This window comes from Geospiza fortis, unplaced genomic scaffold, assembly GCF_000277835.1.
Source record: "Geospiza fortis unplaced genomic scaffold, GeoFor_1.0 scaffold171, whole genome shotgun sequence".
Lineage (NCBI taxonomy): Eukaryota > Metazoa > Chordata > Aves > Passeriformes > Thraupidae > Geospiza > Geospiza fortis.
In genome coordinates, this window is record NW_005054313.1 from 6,471,109 (window position 1) to 6,480,700 (window position 9,592).

The window sequence follows — 9,592 nt, forward strand, 5'->3', positions numbered from 1 at the left end:
AATACTTACTACAAAAGAGAAACAAAAGTAAATTTTTGATAAAACTTGTTATGTAGGTTCATCTTGTTTGAATACAGTGGAATGATATTTTTGATCCTATGAATACAACAAAGTGATGTTTGTGTTTTAGTTAATGAAAATAAATGTTTAGAATGCCAGTAGAGAAGTGAAGTAGTGGCTTGAAGTTTTGCAGTGCCATCCCCTGTTAACCTCTTAGGTTGTCAGGGCTGTTACCTTGGCAGTCCAAATGACACTGCATTTTAGTAACTCAAAGATTTTTGTTTTTAAAAGCATCTTGAAACTTATCCATTGCGTAATTTTAAAATTTTCCAGAGACTGTATCTCACATTTAATTTAATGAAACTATGTAGCAAATGTAATTGTTACATACTTGAAGGAGTTTTCAAGTTAGGTTTTCTCCTGAAATAAATGACTGGCTTCATCTTCCTCTTTGAAAGTACATCAGGTGTAAGTTAATGGCAGTAGTAAGAGAGGAAATCTGTCTTACAGTGTAGTTAATATTTACATTTTTAAAAATACAAATATTTAGGAGAGTTGTTTCCCTGAAGCTTGTTTTAGAAGACATTCAGGCACCTAAAACTTGATTGTGGGGACCACAACCTGAGCGCCTCATCCCACTTTGTCCTTGCTTTTCCTGAATAAGTAGAATGATTTTCTGTTGAATAATAAAGCTTTCATTTTTACATAAGGTCTTCGAGCACTGCTAAGTAATGTGGCATGTCCTAATTGTAGGTAATGCTTCCCTTTCTTCCCTTGGATGTTTTAGAAAAAGAGAGAATGCCAGAATAGTTATTTCTTTAAGAGAAACAGTGTGACTCCTTGAATTTCTTTGCCAATATGGTGTATCCGCCTATAAATACCAGTCCTCAGTACAACACTGCAACTGTCAAGCTACAACCTCAGCTGAGTTCCCCTTGGAATGATAGTAGTATATATTTGTGGATTTTCATTCAAAGCATTTCTATCTGTAGAAATTTACTGGATAGTGAATTCTATGCCCTAATTCTGGTGATGGTATGATCTAAGCCTTGACCTAGGGTGATTACTCTGCAGGAGTGAGAGGTGACAAACTTCTTTATTAGTTGTATTCTGAGACATTGTTAAGTATTGTAGAAAAACTATGCCAAGATCAGTGATGAAGTACAGGCATTTAATTTCTAAGTACTTTGATTTAATTGTGGTCTTGCTATAATTTCAAGTGTTTTGTAACTTCTAGGACAAACAACACTTAAAAGCTTTTTTTTTTTTTTTTTTTTTTTTTTACTGACCAGAGATCACTTTTTAAAGAGAAACATGGAAAGAGGAGGTATTTATTCCTTTGAGCTATCTAGGATTGAAAATCACACTGTGCACAGATTCCTAAAAAGTACTTCTTTTTTTCTTTGGGTGTTGCTGCCTCTTACAGAGACTTTCAGTGGTTTTGATGGCAATTAGAGAAGTGAAGCTTGCTTTAATATCTTTTCCATTAAGCTCAGTTTTGTTTTTGTGATATTTTTACAAGCATGCTAGAGGAAAGTGCTTTCTTTTTCTTAGTTGAAGTAAGACTGTTCATTGTTTTTTATTTTAGAGCCCCCTCTTTCTCATTTAAACATCTGCAAACACCTCCCTTCCCCCTCCAACCTGTCAGTGATTTGAGATTCAGCCTAATGGCCCCCATTAAGTAGGTGAAGATCAGTTGTATGTCTACGTGGCTCTTAAGACTCCATATTTCAGGGAAATCTGATTTAGAAGGAAGGAATGCTTCCTTGGTGCTTTTTCCTTGCCACCCACTGGTCCCTAGTTTAAAAGGACAAATTAGTTGCTGTTAAAGAATGGATAAGTTTTGTTTGTTTTTCAGGTGTGGTTTTGTGAAGTGTTGGAAATACTGAGGTGCATGTTATTAATCCTGATGTAACAAGCTTGATTTGTTATAACTCTGCAAGATTTCTGTTGATTATATTTTAGAAAAATATGTGTAGTTGGGTTGCATGAATAAAACAGCTAATACAACGGATCTATAATTTGTAAGAAATTGCTGTCTTGGATTAACAGATGAACACTGTTTTGATTAAAAGATAGCTGGGGCAGGTTTGCTTTCTACAGGTCAATCAGTTATGAATGAAAGCTGCAGATAAAATAAGTGAACTAATCTGATATATTGTAGTATATTATGACAGTAAGTCATGTAAGCTGCTGATAAAGTCAAATAACTTGGTCAGACTGCTGGTGAAAATAAACATATTGGAAAAGTAACCTGATATGTAAGCCAGTGAGTTAAGCCACAAAATATTCGTTGTCATACCTGCTGTACTTAATTCTTGTTTGAAGCAGAACTTGTCATTCTTTTCTCCTCCAAAACCAACTTCTGAAGATGAAGCCATTTCTGTCTTATAAACTTTAGTAGAAGGTGGCGAAGATCAGAGATTTGTGCAGTTGAACTTTTTAATCAGGTGGTTTTTTTCCTTTAGATTTTATGTAAAATCTAAATCTTCTGTTACTGCTATGGCTAAAGGTAGTGTTTGTGATTTACAGTGACATTTTGCTTGTTTTGCCTTTGTCTAAGCTACAACACATATACCAATATAAACTCGGATGGTTACTGATTTTGCCCAACACCCTTTATTTATCACAGTAATTCCATTAACAACCCGTCACAATATGCACGTGCCCACCACAGGCAATGGTAGTGCGATTTTCTTATGCTTTTTAGTAGATTTGATCACAATCTCAGTTTTTTCTGTAACTGATTTTTTTAATCTCAGGTTTGGTACCCTAAAATAACTCCCTTTGGTGTTTTTTTTTTTTTCTTTTGCAAAGAAGAGTAACTCCAAGGCAATATTTTTATGTGGCCTACCATTTTCAATTTAGTACCTTTTTCAGTGTACTTATAGCATTATTTATTATTTTTGCATGTGGCTGTGCACATGCATCAGTGAGGTATCAGTCAAAGAGATTAAGTAAGATATTGTGGATGTGTAGCAGAAAAGAGGGATAAGAGTGTAAAGTAAGAGGTACAGTTTAGGACCTAAGTTGTCAAAATATGACACTTCTTGCCTGTAAGATTCTTCTGAAGTTCATGAGAACTAGGTATGCAGATTTGGGATTGAACAGCTTTGGGCACAAATCTTGTGTGTACTCAGACATTCCTAATACATGCAAAAACTTCTGAAGGTGTCTGTTTAGATATGTTTGTATTGGTTTGATCCCTTTTATACAAATTCAAGAGACTGGCTGCCCTCTCCACTTGTCTCTGCTAATGTACTGAGTTTGTAAGGGATGCACTGGATTGGGATAGGCTGCTAATTAGTGACTTGATGCAAAGACCGTTTAAGTTGATAGCCTGCCATTAACCTGAGTGTCCCTAAATTAGGGCCATGTGTCTTGAGAAGGGACACAATGGCAATTCTTGAGCAGGTCCCTTAAGTTACCAAACAGTGTTTCCAAAATTAACAAAACCTGACTATGTCAATCCTGTGAACTCTTATTTCCTTTTCAATTTTCTTGTAAAAGAAACAAACCCAATTAAAACAAAAAGAATTTGGGAGAGTTACCTGGAGTAGCAATGGTTTAGATACTCTGTTCATTGATCTATTCAATTGCTGAAGAGAAAAGGCACTCTTATTGTGTCTTAAATGCTGGAAATCTGGAGTGGCCTGTTAAGCATTAGTTCATGCAGCAGTATAGCTTCTTATTTTTTAAAAATAATTTAATATCTGGTTTGTCCTCTAGCTTCATTAAAGGTGAACCAGCAGACCTGGTAACCTGGTATTTCATCTTTGGTCTGAGGGGTGCTAAATTCTGTCCTCCTCTGAAGAGCCTTAGGAGAGTTGAAGAAGTCTTGTGCTTGAAAGCAGAAGGGTGTCTGTGGCTTCTTTACCTTCCATTTTTTTGTAGGGGTGACCCATGGATTACTCTTCAAATGGGCCAGATACAAATGAGATCAAGATTCCAGTCTGGATCCCTCACCTGTTGCATTTAGAAACCTGAGGGTGATGCAGAGGCAGTAAATTCATGACTCTGCAGCTTGCCTGTTGGCAGCCCCTGTCTCACTGCTGCTGTCTCATTTCCTCCTTCCATTCCTTGCCTTTGGAAAGATAAATTACCAGGCATGCCATGAAAAGTCTTGAGAAGTATAGTGTATATTCCTGTGAGATACAGCTTCCATACTCCTGTTTAAGAAAGAGAAGCGGAAAAAATATTGGATAAGTAGAGAGAACTGACAACCCAGCTTTTGAAGCAGTGTATTGCAAGGTGTTTGTGGTCATATGGATATTGAGGTTTTGGGGATTGAGGAAAAAGGGAGAGTTTCTAAAACAGCTCATTAGTAAGGAAAACTGAGTTTTGCTATGTTGGCTATGTTGGCATGCAGAGAGCATTCTTTCAAAAATTAATCCTGCATTTCCAGCAACTTTTTCCTTAGATGAGAGCAGCAGTGTGCTCACTGTGTTACAGGCACAGCATGCAACCTTCAATCCCCATATAAATATTACTGGTTTGGGATGCAAGGAGGATCTTTGCTATGATTTCTGGATGGCTTCAGAAGATCTGGGGTTGCAGTAGTCCTGTCCTTTCCTGATGTGGATCTAAGGATGGGGTACCTTCCACCATCAGCTTCCCCTCAGCCAGTGACTCTGTGTCCTGCCAAATTTTTCTGATCTACTGTAAGTGATGAAGAATATTCAGATGCTTTGGACAGTGGTCTTAATGGCATGTGGAAGGAATAGGATTTGAAATTTTGTATTTATCCAGACAGCAGATTTGATAGAAATGTAAATGTGAGGACTAAGGGTTTGAGTAAAGAGGAGGAAGAGCAGTATGAATGGGATTCTTATGTATTTGTATGTCCTTTAATGTCAGCTGAGCTTGTAATCTCTCCCTGTAAAACTTTAGTGTGTGCAGCTTTTGCTGAGTTTTAGCTTTTTTTGGGTATATTTGTTTATGGTCTCTTTTTGATCTTTAGCAAAGGAATTTCATGTTAAAAGCTTATCATTCATACATGCTTGCCAAAGTTCCCCTTCCCCTCACTTCTTTCCAGCTGTCACACAAAGAGGATTTAACCCCTTAGTTGTTCTGCTGTCAGGTTGCTGTGACAGCTGTGTGTCTCAGGTAATTCTACTTTATCCATAGCTGAGCCTGCAGATACCATTATATGAGTTTCTGTTAATCTACCCTATGTTCTACCATTAACTCAGTAAACTATATTTTCCTGAAATTGCTAAAGGTCTAGTATAATTTTTTCAGGGCTAAACATTGTGTATTTATGAAGAGAAGGTTGTTTAAGGCAGTAATATAATACCATACCACTTAGTAAGAGTGAAGTTTGTGGAGACTGTTTTTAAAATCAAAGCTACACATAAACTGAAATAGTTTTCTAGGCTTCTTGAACTGACCTCTCTTGACCAGCGAGATGCAGTTCTGCTTGTTACTCTGTTGTGGGAGGTTTATGTTTTCAGGGAAATAGCATTGAGCATTTTCAGAACCACATAAAATTTATTAAAGTACCCATGGAGCCAGATGTGATTTATGGGATATAATAAATAAGTCTTCTATCTTAAATTTACTTCAAAATAAATACTAATTTTCATACTTGAAAATTCAGTTTCAATAAATGACCTCATGAAATAATCTGTCTTCTCTGAAAACCTTTTTTTGCAGGCATTATCTAGTTCAATGTGTTAGCACTTCTTCAGAAACATGTAGCAAAACTTGATTGGTTTTGTACAATCCTCTAGTGAGGAAGTCACTAGATTTGAAGTAAAGAAAGAAATAAGCAAAGGCAGTATTTTCTTTTGCATGTGAATTATTTGAGATTTTTATTGAATATGCGTAATTAATTCTAAATAGTCTATTCACGTTTATCACTTTTGGCTATTAAACATTATAGGAAAAGGCAGGAAAAATTATCATTCTAAGGATAGGAATTTTATTTTTAATACCTGAGGTGGGTTTTTTCTGCATTATATTGTAATGGCTACTCCTGTATATTGTGGGTTTTGTTTGCTTTTTGTTTATTTTTAATTAATATGAAAATTTAGCACTCCCCAGTTCTATTGTATACCTCAACCTGATGATTTGGAGGTGCTTTGTGGTACTTGATGGACTTTTTAGATACTACAATGCATTATTTACTAGTAGTTGCAGGGGCAAAGTTGTTTGTTTCTTATTTTTTTCTATTATGACTCTAAGATGAGATAATGATAATTTTTTTTAATGTCTTGAATGAATGCCTTGTTTTTTCATCTGTAAAACAAAACTGTGTTTGTAAACACAACATTCAAAAACATAAAGGACGTACTTCTTTGGTGAAGATGTTAACTGAATACCAAGAATGATCAGAAAGAGTAGCTTTTGTTATATTTATAATATCTCACTGTTTTCAGAGGATAATCAGGCTAAAAAGTACCCAATCAATCTTCAGGACTTTGTTACATTCCTGTATACTGGAGATGTGATTTCTTTTTTTTTTTAAGTAGAGGGCTGAAATGGCTTTAAAATGCATAAACTTCATGTTTTACCAGTGTAATGCAGAGAAATCTTGCTTGACCAGACCAGTATAATTGTTGCTGGTGTGTTAAGGTAGTATTTGGAATGGGGGGGTGAAAAAGACTTGACTAAAAGTGTTCACTTTGCAGCGCTGACAAATGCTTGCGGTGAATGGTAGTAAAAACTTAGCATGAAACTAAGGAAAGTTTATCTTGGACAGACAAGTTGTACATTTTCATATTAGGGTTATGGAAGTGCATTTAGAAGATGGTCCAAAAGTGTACATTTTTATTACAGTAGCAATTTTTTGGTAAGTGGAATATAAGTAGTATTAATTTTTTTTTAATGTAGAGCTGACAATTCACTTTTTTTTTTTTCCAGAAAAAACTTTTGTTTATCACAGTGGATTTCTTGCTCCTGATCTTCTGCAGAGGTTGTCTATATTGTTTTTTGTAAGCATGTGAGGTATTTGTTTCACCATTCAAGTTAGCTTTGTTTTGGTAGCAGATTTTGTTGGATTTCTTTCTGTGCCAGTTGTAGTTACAGAGCCAGCGGTGTCTCCGTGCCTTGATCAGGTTGTTAGTTGTGTGGACTTCTAGTAAGAAGTAGAACCACTTCTACTTTGCTTTTCATGAACAAAACTGTAGGACACATTTTGTGTTTAGCTTGTCTCTGGGAGAGATCTTTGCTTTTGCTGAAGCAGTGGTAACACAACAAAACCTAGGTTATGCTGGGCTGGAGTTTTATGTTGAAGTGTGCTCTGAGCCATATTTTGTGGAAGTTATATTTTAGATGGTGTATTCTTTTCCTCCTTTTTAAATATAAAGATGAATATGCTGAGCTAATTGTTAGAAAAATGTATCTAGTTAATCAAAATCCAAATTTGGCTATTTCTAGTTGTGTACATTTTGCAGGTAAAATGCAAGTGAATATCAGACCATAAATGTGCATGTTCTGTGTGTTAAATTAAATTGAGTTTAAAACATATTTTGCCCTAATTCAGTATAAACAAAAAATGCAGAGGTATTTTTAGTCTTCTGTAGGAGAATGGAATTCACTGTGTATATTTTTCTTTTTTGTTTATGTGAATGCAAGATACTATTGTCTTGGTTGTTATCCCAAGAGCGATTGTGGCTGCCCTATGAAATGATTTAATCAGACAGCTTTGCTTGTAGGACAAGCATTTTTCATATTGTGGTGTTTTGACCATTTCCAATGCGACACCTATCCCGTTCCAGTTCTTTATGCAGCAACTTCATGAGTCATAATCCTTGCAAAAGAACACAGCTTAAAATAATCACTGATTGTTTCTTTGCAATTCTATTCACTGGCCATTGCAGATAAATAAGAGCGGAAGCTACAATATCATTTAATCCTTCAGTGTTTGCTTTTGACGTGCAAAGTATTCTCTTGTAATAGAGAAGTAATCCATAAGGAGGAGAGCTGCTCTTTCATCTTCCTGAATGCTAAATGAAGCCAAGGCTTTTATGAAGAGATGGTGATTTAATGAAGATGACCGAGTTTTTGAGTAATGAAAAGCTTTTGTGTATTTCTAAAAATAATGTCTGGTACTTACTACTGTAGAGCTCAAATGGCTGTATTTTGTAGTATGTCTCTGCAGGATTAGTGCTTGTGATGCATAGATGCAAGGGGATTGAATAGAATGGTAATGCAAAAATTTTTTCCTTAGCTAGATTTTATAAAACAAATGCACATTTCTGCCAATTTGTGTATAAATTCATGTCATGTCTGGCTTGTGTTCTCTGCTCTGTGCAATACTTTTATTTTGGTAACCTTGAAAATATCTCTGTTATCATATTCCCTGGCCAGAGGACCATAATAAGCACACCAAAAAAAAAATGGAGCATAAACTTTCCCAATACTACTTATCACAGGAATATCTGAATTAGATACTTGTGAGTATTTGTAAGATGTTGAATTTAAAAGCTCCTCAGTCAAAAAGCTTGCCCCAAAAATACCCAAACAAAACTGAAACAATGACACGAAAAAATACGAACCAAAAACTCAATACAAAAGCCTAAAAACCTCCCAAAAATGCAAACTCCAATAAAACACAAACTAACCCCCCCATATTTCTTCCTCTTTCAGCTGTTAATTTTATTAGTTTATTTGCAATATTTTTTTAATAATCTGCAATATTACTATTTGCTAAGCAAGTCAGATAATACTGATACTTCAAAAGGAAGAAGAGAGCGGCTCTAAAGAATGCAAGACCATATCTTCTGCAGCACATACACCCAACAGTCTTACCAGGCCTTCAGGGTGTAAGTGCTGTACAGTACAACCAGAAGGAATCTTAAAAGGGGCTAAACTATTCTAGGGATTGTCAGAAACATTGAGAATGCAGCCATGTTATAGTCTTTATTGTATATGGGAAGGATAGAGCTGATTATCTGGGGTGAATGAACTTAGGTGAGCAAGAGCAGGCAGGGTTTTGTCTGTTGATGCAGATAAAATGTATGTAACTATTACATTAAGTTTTGAAAGGGAATGTAATAAAAATGCAGAAATGGGTAAATAACTTAAATTTCCTTCTGGTGGTTTTAAATGGCTTGAATTAGTGGCTGGTCCCTGTGTAGTGGTATACAAATGCTTGCAAGGGTAAGAGTGATTTATATGAGGTGTTTAAAACTCAGCATGTTTAGTGATTAAATCTCAACATGTCAAGGGTGGTTTTGTGAATACATTTCTGGGTAGAAGGTGAAGCATTCTAAGAGATTGGATTTTTTTTGTAGAATGATGTAGTAAAACCAGAGTTTCTAGCCATGTGTGTCTGTTATACTCATTAAACTCACTTTATTTCAAGATACTTGTTGAGTACTGAATAATAGTTTCAATAATTTGCCTCTTTGCTATGTACTAACCCTTCCCTTTTCCTTTATCCTCATCCTGTTAGGGGAACTTGGGACCAGAACAGGGGTAAATGCCTGAATGCAATTTGTTATTGATGCTAATGATAATATACTTTTTGGCCTTTGAATAATCTAAATTTGTTTAATAAGGTGAATGGTATTTTTTCTCCCAGAGGCAGCAGTTTATAAGCAGGGAAGTTAAGTGAACTGTCATAAACACCCCCCTGCTTTGTGCC

The 9,592-nt window shown here is 35.6% G+C and overlaps 1 protein-coding gene across 6 annotated transcripts in view; it reads left to right on the plus strand.

The window, feature by feature from the left end:
• The window catches only part of TCF12 (transcription factor 12), a 158,708-nt gene that overhangs the window by 2,032 nt on the left and 147,084 nt on the right, over positions 1–9,592 (plus strand). The gene's annotated exons all lie outside the window — the stretch shown is intronic.